The sequence below is a fragment of the Brienomyrus brachyistius genome, unplaced genomic scaffold, assembly GCF_023856365.1.
Source record: "Brienomyrus brachyistius isolate T26 unplaced genomic scaffold, BBRACH_0.4 scaffold43, whole genome shotgun sequence".
In the NCBI taxonomy this organism is placed as follows: domain Eukaryota; kingdom Metazoa; phylum Chordata; class Actinopteri; order Osteoglossiformes; family Mormyridae; genus Brienomyrus; species Brienomyrus brachyistius.
The window spans coordinates 265,844-274,908 of record NW_026042318.1 but is presented as its reverse complement, the minus strand read 5'-3'; the positions used below and the strand labels follow the sequence as shown (position 1 = coordinate 274,908).

Below are 9,065 nucleotides of genomic sequence, written 5' to 3'. Positions count from 1 at the left end.
CACAGAGACGCAAACAGACAAGGACACAACTGGAGAAGATAGGACTGGGCACTTTACCAGACTAAGGAATGGGAAAACACAAGGAAGCTGATAGTGACTGACAGAAGGGGAGGAACATGGGATGAGACTAATAGACACCAAGCGTGGCTCATCAGGGAGGAGAACTGGAGGGTAAAGTTGATTAAATGGGCAAGATATGACAGTAAACGCCCCCCTCCCAATCCTGTGCCCTCCGGGTACAAGGGCATCATTGAGGGGACACACAGACCAGGGCAAAACCAAGGACAACAGGGGAGACTAACCCCCAGGACACAAATCATGACAGGCCAGGTAATCCAACAGGGATGCTGACTATGGACCAAAAGACAGACAGTGGGTGTCAGTGGGTAAGTGGGAACAAAGGACACAGTAGAAGGAGACAAAAGGGAGGGATTGGGCATCAAAAGGACCAAAGACGACACAGGGACAGACAAGGCAGGACACAACCAGACAAGACAGGCAAGCAACGGAACCAGTGCAACAATAATATGGCCAGGAGAGGGGAACCTAAAGCGGGAAGCAAGAGTGACTGGAGTGGGGGCTGGAACAGTGAAATCAGGCTAAGAGGTGAAACCAGGGAGAGCCACGGGGAAGCAAGACTACAGACCAAAGACTGAGGTATTAGGAGGGGCAAGACACTAGGTAGCATGGGAGGTAAAGTGAACAGTTCAGGGCCTCTGATGGGCTCCGGGGTGCCGCAGAAGGGTCACGGCCAGGGGGGCCTTTGGAATCCTGTCTGGGTCTGTAGAAGCTCTACTCGTCTGCGGCAGCCGAGGGAAGAACAGCATCGGTAGACGGCGAGGGGTTGGCAGAGTCGGAGGGTGTCGAGGGGCAGGCAGGACAGGAACTGGACCAAACCAGGGACCTTGCAAAACAAAAGCACAGGCCAGTATCAGAGCCATAAGGAGACCGGAGGTGGTTCCTTTTGGGAACCATTGGATGGGATACCCTGAAAGACCATCATGGACCAAGCCTGGATCAGGAGGCAGGTCTGGGTAGCATACCCTCGTTTTTTCCTCCCGGAGCTGAGCCCACGACTGGATTTCTGTTGACCCTGCCGTTGTCGCGGCGATAGCCTCCTCGGCTGGGGAAACTTTGGCCACGGGGCTGACACCACGGAGTGGGACTCAGGTCAAGACCTGGAGGCTCCCACTCCATGTCCTCCGGGGGAATGTCCTCCAGGTCAGCCCCCTCTGGGCTGGCATTGTCCGGAGAGTCTGATGCCAGGCTGGTGATGCCTTAATCCAGGCTGGCTGTGCCTTAATCCATACTAAATGTAATTAAACATAATGAAATTTAAAAGAATAAAATGGTAATTAGAGGAAAATTTAACGTGTAAGTTTTAAAAAAATGGGCTTTTCCTTTTATCCAGATGTCTGCAAGCGCTGTGACTGTGATGAATGGTGACGCATGAGATCCTGAGAATGGGCGACGCTTCCAAGGATGGGTGGCAGGTGGCATTTCCCAGGAATTACAGGCAGGAGATGCCTGAGGAGCTCTCCTGGAGGGAAGACAGAAAGAGAAGAAGGGAACAAGCAGAGGCTGTGGGGAGAAAAAGGCTGCAGAACCAGTTAAAGTTGTACAGGTGGATTGTACAAATGCCCTCAAGTCTTGGTCCACGAGGGTACCCGTTTTTAATTTACAAAAAAACAATACATTTTTAATAAATCTTAAGGCTTATCATTAACATCTTTCTAGTAGTTAAAACACATACAATCGATTAACTTACCTGGTGATTTTGGAACTTCCGACTCCAAAGCAAAATGTAAAGTAAATGCAGCGTTCTACTTGGGGAAAAGGGATAAATTAAAGGGTTAACTTTGGAATCTAAAACAAAAACAGCAATATCATATCAAGGGTCTTCAATACCTTTTTCCTGTGTCTGCTCCCTTTACATGTAGATACTGAACGTGAAAAAGGCAAGAGCTGGACAGGCCCTGCCTTATTGAGTTGAGGGAATGCAAACAACCCCGCATGCGAGTGGGGAGAAACCAGGCACAAACGCAGTAGGCCTCAGAACAAAGGTAGCTTTATTTCATGGGGCCTTTCCAGCCTCACCTCAAGCTGTTACCCCTCTCTCTTGGCCTTGACATGCCTATAATCCACACAGGCCACAGCATGACAAAAACAACAAAAAAAAAAAAATAAATAAAAAACAAACAACAATTAGACCAAAAGAAAGACCACCAACCACCCTTTTTACTCTAATCCCCTGCCCTTATATACGGCTTCCCATTAAACTAATTGGGACAGCCCAACGACAAGGGGAAACCAGTTGGAGTTTCATGTACTAACAACATACATTACAACACATACATTTAACATGGAACACATCATAATAGCTGGCCCTTAAGCATTACCGTCCCCTGCTCTTTCACACAGAACATCCCACCTCACACAACAAAAGCAAGAACAAACAACCTTTCTCACCTATTTCCCCCCCCCCCCTTTTGTGCCAAACCTTCACCTTCCCCTGTTCCACCCTGGGCTATAAGGGAACCTTCCCCAGACGGCGCGCGCTTCCGCAGGGAACCCATATGCCGAGGGACCAGAGGAAACAGCAACCGGGGTGGAAGTTGGTGAGAGACTTCTGCTGATTTACCCAAGTTCTCCCTTTACCATGGCCGATGGATAAAACTAGAACAGTGGGTACCTCACAGCTCTAAGTTATTGCCTTGAATAAAGAAAGAAATAAACCAAACAGCACACTAAGCATGGACTATTATTTTGTGGTGCGCAGGGGATGATGGGATGTGTAGTCCGCCAATTCAATAAACTTCAACACACAATACACTACCATAAACCACTAACATCTGACTCCTTGACCCCCCAAATGCTACTACCAACCCAAGTCATAGAGAAACCCCTTCCCTTTTTACACTGATATAAACACGTACCTATAAAATATATTATGTTTAGTTTATAAGCTTATTTCATTACAACAAACAAGCACAATCCATAAGTGCACTAGGCCTAACACATGGTTCAGAAGCCTCCTACCCCACCTTACACCAGCCACATGGACACCATCTGTCCAACCTCAGCGTCTTGTGCCTCCTGAAACGCCACCTCAGTTTCTTCTTCTTCCTCACATCCTTCTTCCTGAATGGTTTCCAGCCATGATCTGCCTCCTTGTGACACAATAGATCCCAAAGCATTCCCTCTACTTTTCTCTCCTTCTCCCTTAACCTCCTCCACATTCACTCCTACCTCACATCCATTCTCCTCACCTCCATTTACCATATGCATTCCATTCATACCAGCCTCCGCCCCCTCCATCTCACCATTGGACGCCCCTTTCTGATACCTCCACATTTTCCCAAGTAGCCCTTCCCAATCCCTCCTTATCCCCCCCAACCTGGACAGTGGGGGTGTCGCTCGTGAGCACTCCTCCACACCGTCTCCCCAGTCGATCACCTCGTCACACAGGTTCCAGGCATCCCAGTACTGGGTGTTGATCCAGGCAACCGCTGTCTGAATTTGCTTTCTGAGGAGTAAATGATAGATAGTTAACCAACTATTTACAGTGATAATTAAATGAATAAAGACCAGACAGATCTTCAACCATACAGAAAATACAGTTGCTATAATTATTATAATCATGGGCGTAAACTTTACTTCTGTCATTATTATTGTAGCATGGAGACTGTGTCATTATGCTTATTTTCAAAGTTTTTCTCAGGTTCAGTGACAAAGCAGATTTTTCTTCAAAACTATTTATTGCATTTTTTGTTATGTTGTTTACGGTCAAGCCATCAACATTCAATAAAATTTAAACATGACTATTATTGTGAAAAAGATATAAAAAAAGTAATGTTTTGTATCAAAATCAACAATTAAATAATCAATTTACAGTAACTGTTCTATGCAACAAAAAAAACATCTGCAATTTAAAGCAAACTTACATTAATGAATAGACACTAAACAAAAGTACCAAATGTGTTTTTCCTGGTATCACTGGGCCCCACACTCTTACCATATGTTGTTTATGTTAAAGTTGTCCAGCTCGTCTTTCTGCATATTGCAGACTAATAGACTGTGAAGTCTGTCTTGACCCATAGTAGCCCTTAGCCATGTTTTTAGTCTGCGCAATGCACTGAAGCTCCTCTCAGCTTCACATGAGGACACTGGAACCACCAACAAAATTCTGACAAGGACCTCAATCTGGTCAAACAAGCCTGAAGGGCCAGTGCTTTGGACAGGATCTTAGTCCGTATTCAATAAGCCTTTAGGTGAAAGGAGGTGTAAGAATGAGGATCTTTCCCCTTTTTTAGCATGAGAAATATTAGCTTGGGCAAGAGGTTCAGGTTGTTGAACATGTCCAATAGGAGAGAGGACAACTGGGGCCATAACTTTTTATAGAACTCTGAAGGAAAGCCATCGGGTCTGGGACATTAACCACTTTGCGAAGCAGCCGCAATGGTGGTCAGTTCAGTTACAGTGATAGTGACATCTAAATCATTCACAGCCACACATTCCTATGAAGGAATGGCTAAATCCCTAAAGAAACTATTGAACTCTAGACAACAAGTGAGAGGAGAAAAGCTTGAATGCATTATTCATTTCTAGAGGATTTGCTCGTAATAATGAGACCTTGTTTGCATCAGTAGTTCAGCAGTATGTTGAGACACTAGAAATTCATACTCTGCTTGTATCGTTAGGTGCTCCTTATAAACATCAGCAGATGGGGAGAAACATATCAATTGTCAAGATCTGCTTCACGCTGTGTTAAATATGCCATCTTCTCCTTCCACAGCTCTCTATTATTGCTTACATATCAGATAATCTGCCCACTGGTATCAGTCTGCAAGGTTTCCAGCGATATGGAAACAAATACATCTGGAGATTTATTTAAAGAAAGAAAATTGGCAATTTGTTGTGAAATAAAATCAACAAAGAAAGCAACTGAGTGTTGAACCGTCAAGGACACCATGTTCTAACAAAATTTTCGAGGAGACTGGAGCATGATCTGAGAAAGCTATTTTATCATAGCTACTTAGATATTGAGCAAGAAGTCTTATCAACTAAGAAATAGTCAATTTGGGTAAACGTGTGATGAATCTGAGAGAAAAAAACTATACTCTTTTCGAGTGGGATTAAAGAATTGTGAAAACACCTGACACATTAAATTCTTTGGTAAAAGAATTTATCATTTCGACAGATTTTGAAGGCAGAGCTATCTTGGGGGATGGATGATCTAATTTTGGATTAAAGCGACAATTTAAATCACTCCCCAAGATAAGGTGATATTTAGAGGTATCAGGTACCAGTGAGAACAGACGCTTAAAGAAAATATCATCGCAATTAGGAGCACATGCGTTAACCAATAGTACAGGTGTAATGAACAATAAACTAGTAATTATGACAGATCTCCCATTTGGATCGGGAATCCACATCAGATATGCAAAGAACAAAGGGAATAGATGTATGCAACAATATTGCTACGTCCCTTGCTCTACAGCAGAAAGACTGTAGAATGATAGATGTGATCTGCCCATCCACACCTGTCGTCTGATGGTTTAAAATGAGTTTCTTGAAAGAGCATCATACGAGCCCTTCAGTGATAAAGGTATTGCAGTATTTCACAGTGTTTGATAGGATTATTAAGGCTGTTATAGTTAAAACTAAGCAATTTACAATAGTATCCCCCTACACCTCCCTGGTGAGTCCCAGGTTAATCATTACTAAGGCGTACTCCTAACTGAAGTCTGCTATGAAAATTTGGGTTGAAGGCTGTGGCGCAATATGTTAGACTGACTGAAATAAAGCAGAGAAAACGTAATATAAAGAAGTAAGGAAAATTAAAGGTTAAAATGCACGGTAATTTCTTGTCATATCGCCGCAAATGCACATAAAGTACGTACGAATTCACACTGTTACAACAACCGATTGCTGCACATATCGCTTTTAAAGGTGAATGCGTACTTGCTTACCAGTTATATCCATCCCTGCGTATATAGCTAACAGAATGTCAAACACCATTGCTGTGCTCTAGAACTTGCAAAGTAACTTGCTTGCCTGCTAGTGGCACTCCAGTACATTTCTAAAAGCCTGCTCAGGCAGTGCCATCTTGTGGTTTGTCATATGTAGAAGCCTCAACAAGCCAAAAATCAGCTACTTTTTTTTCCAAAGGACAAAATTAATTTGTATCAGCTAAATGTATGAGTTTTTATAGCCACCGAGCTTATCTTATTGGAAGACAAAGCAGGACATTCACGTATCATGTAATTAATTTAAGAAAGCGGTATTTTGCCTCATTACGCGTGTATTTAAGCTGCAGTGTGGTGGAAGCTTATTACCTTTGAATAACATTCCTTTAAATATTATGCCTCAGCTCCATTTGCTTGAATAAAATAACGCTTCCTATTGTACTGAACATTCGCTATACAATTTGTTTTTATGAAACTTTCTTTAACATTTAAAAGAAACGTAGAACTTTCTACATCTGAACTACATAGCACGTCTTCGACATTCCCCGGTTAAATGGACGTTACGCAAGAGTTATGACGTAATACGAACGTAGCGTAATACAACTCATTAGCCAATTTCAACGTACGTACTATTACATTAATGTTAAGCGGACAGTGGGAGTAGTTTCCATAGAAACAACGTAAATATTCTTTACCGTTTGCAGCACAGCAAACTCTACGGATGAAAATGGCGCTCAATTGAGCAGTTTGTTAGCTCTCCAAAATTTCCTTTTATTCTTCAAATTATATTATGCTACTTTGATTATTTACTCTTTTATACTATACTAATGTAGTACATGTCGATAAAATTATTGCATGTTTTTAATGTCATTAAAACTTGTGGTCTTTATTTTTATTGGGGGTGCTCTTATATCGAAGTGATGATGATAGACAGCTATTTGGTTAGTAAAATCTTCCCAAACTTCAAAAAATGTCACTGATCCCTAAAACGGCGGTGTAATTTGCCGGGGTGTCCACGATAAAATATGCGGAATGGTGGGAGATTGGCTATGCGAACGGAAATCCGGCACTAAACAATACAGACAGTTTTCTTTTTAATACGGCGCGAACCCGTAATAAACAGGACGGTAGGCACAGCCCGCCCCCCCCCTGAGCACTGAGCGCGGACTGTACCGGTACACTGACCGGGGGCTGGGAACCCTTACGGTAATGGATGGTAAAATGTTTACCTAAAATGTTTAAGTAATTTGGGGCATTGCTTTCGTAATAAGGTAAATGCTTCAAGCTGACTATTGCATTTTTAAAAAAACAATGTTGCACAGAATTTAAAAAATACTCTTAGTTTCATCAGTGTTAACACAGTTCTCAGTAGCATTCATCTGGGTTTTCACTTGTGGAGCGCTGTTGTTTCCTATTCCATGTTAGTTATAATCGCCAGCACAGTTTTTTTTTCTGTAAACCCCACAATTTCCATTTTCCAAACCGCTTATCTTACTGGGTCTCGGGGTGTCCGGAGCCTATCCTGAAAGCAATAAACCCCACAATTATTCATTATAATCCATCCATCCATCCACTTTCCAAACCGCTTATCCTACGGAAGCAATAAACCCCACAATTACTCATTATAATCATGGGCGTAAATCGCGGAGGGGACGGAGGGAACATGCCCCCCCACCCCCATCCGAGAGTTGTCCCCCCCCCAATAAATTATTTAAAAAAACGCACTCTCTATTATGAAAAATATATATACGTATACCTAAAATAATTGTGTAAGTAGAAAATAAAACAAACCCAAATAATGCATTTAGAAACAGTTGCGTCCCCCCCCATTCCTCACAGTGGTTTGGCCCGCTGCCTGCTTTCTCAGTTCATCTCACCTACTCTACACACACGAGTCAGGTGTGTGGCTGCGGATCTATTAACGTTGAATTCCAGTAAGTAGGGTATTTTATTCACTTTAAATAAAGAGATTATCTTTAATGTAGTTAATGCATACTCATTCATAAATTAGTTTCGGCAAAAAAGCTGATTACCGATGTAATTTCCCATGAATTTGATATATTAGCGACTAAAATATTACTTGTGTAGTTAACGTTCGCTTGTTTACAATAACTTGTTCCATAGTGCACTGCAACTAACGCGCCAAAGCAGTTTCCAATGCATTGTTTTATTTGTGACGACCTGGCATAATATTAACTTAACATTAACGGCCACAGTTAGCATATTGTTTAGCTGTGCATTTACTAAATGAGCACTGTGCTACGTCCAAACTGACCCCACTGTATTTTTTTGTATAATCAGTTTCTATTCTGTTCTTAAGTGTCTTAATTCATTTTAAATACAAATTGAAACTTTTTTTAATTCCTTGTTTTTATTGTTGTGATTATTTTATGTTAGTTTTACTTTCTTTGTGTAAAGCACTTTGAATTACCATTGTGTATGAAATGTGCTACAGCATAAACTCGCCTTGCCTTGCAGTGTCATAGACTAGGTAAAATGACAGAGAAAAGGAAAATGGACATAGGAACATTTTTCAGTGCACCTAAACGCCAAGTAACGAAACGAAAAGTTCACATATTATGGCAATTTGGCTTTAAGAATGGGTACTTATGACTACTAATGTCACAATATCAATCGCAGGCAAAGGAGACAGAAATTATTGAGGGACAGGTAGAGCAGGGTCATTCAGATGTACAGTGTCAGGTAAGTGTGTTGTGCTTTTATTGAAGGGATAAGGACAGAATTTTTTTTTGGATGAACAATTTCTTTAATGTTTTCTGAGTTGTGGCTGTTCAGTAGATGAACATCACAGGCTCACCAATTTACAGTATGATCTGTCAATTTAACAAGTGTAATGTAAACAAGTTGAGTATTATGAGTATGGAAAACATCTTTTCCTGCATTATTTCTGCTTTAGGAGTCAGTCTGTTCTGAGACAGTGAGAGTAGAGGAAGGGGCAGATTCAGAACCAGGGAGGGAGCCGGAGACAGCAGAACAAAGAGATGATATTGCCAGCAGCAGCACAGGGAGCACAGTTTTTAGTTTAGATCTCAGTGCCTGCACAACTACCTCCCTAGTGTATCGAAAAACAAATGT

At 41.9% G+C, this 9,065-nt stretch overlaps 1 long non-coding RNA gene across 2 annotated transcripts in view; it reads right to left on the bottom strand.

Moving 5' to 3' along the window:
• Positions 1–1,115: 1,115 nt before the first annotated feature.
• Positions 1,116–9,065, bottom strand: part of LOC125722850 (uncharacterized) — a 248,291-nt gene continuing 240,341 nt past the window's right edge. The window contains exons 1-3 of one of the 2 annotated variants that reach the window (XR_007386669.1): positions 3,045–3,161; positions 1,769–1,823; positions 1,116–1,540 (exon numbers count right to left, since the gene is read on the bottom strand). This is a non-coding gene — a long non-coding RNA (uncharacterized LOC125722850). Of the gene's footprint in view, positions 1,541–1,768; positions 1,824–3,044; positions 3,162–9,065 lie in introns of those variants that run through there. The other variant, XR_007386670.1, reaches the window with a different exon arrangement.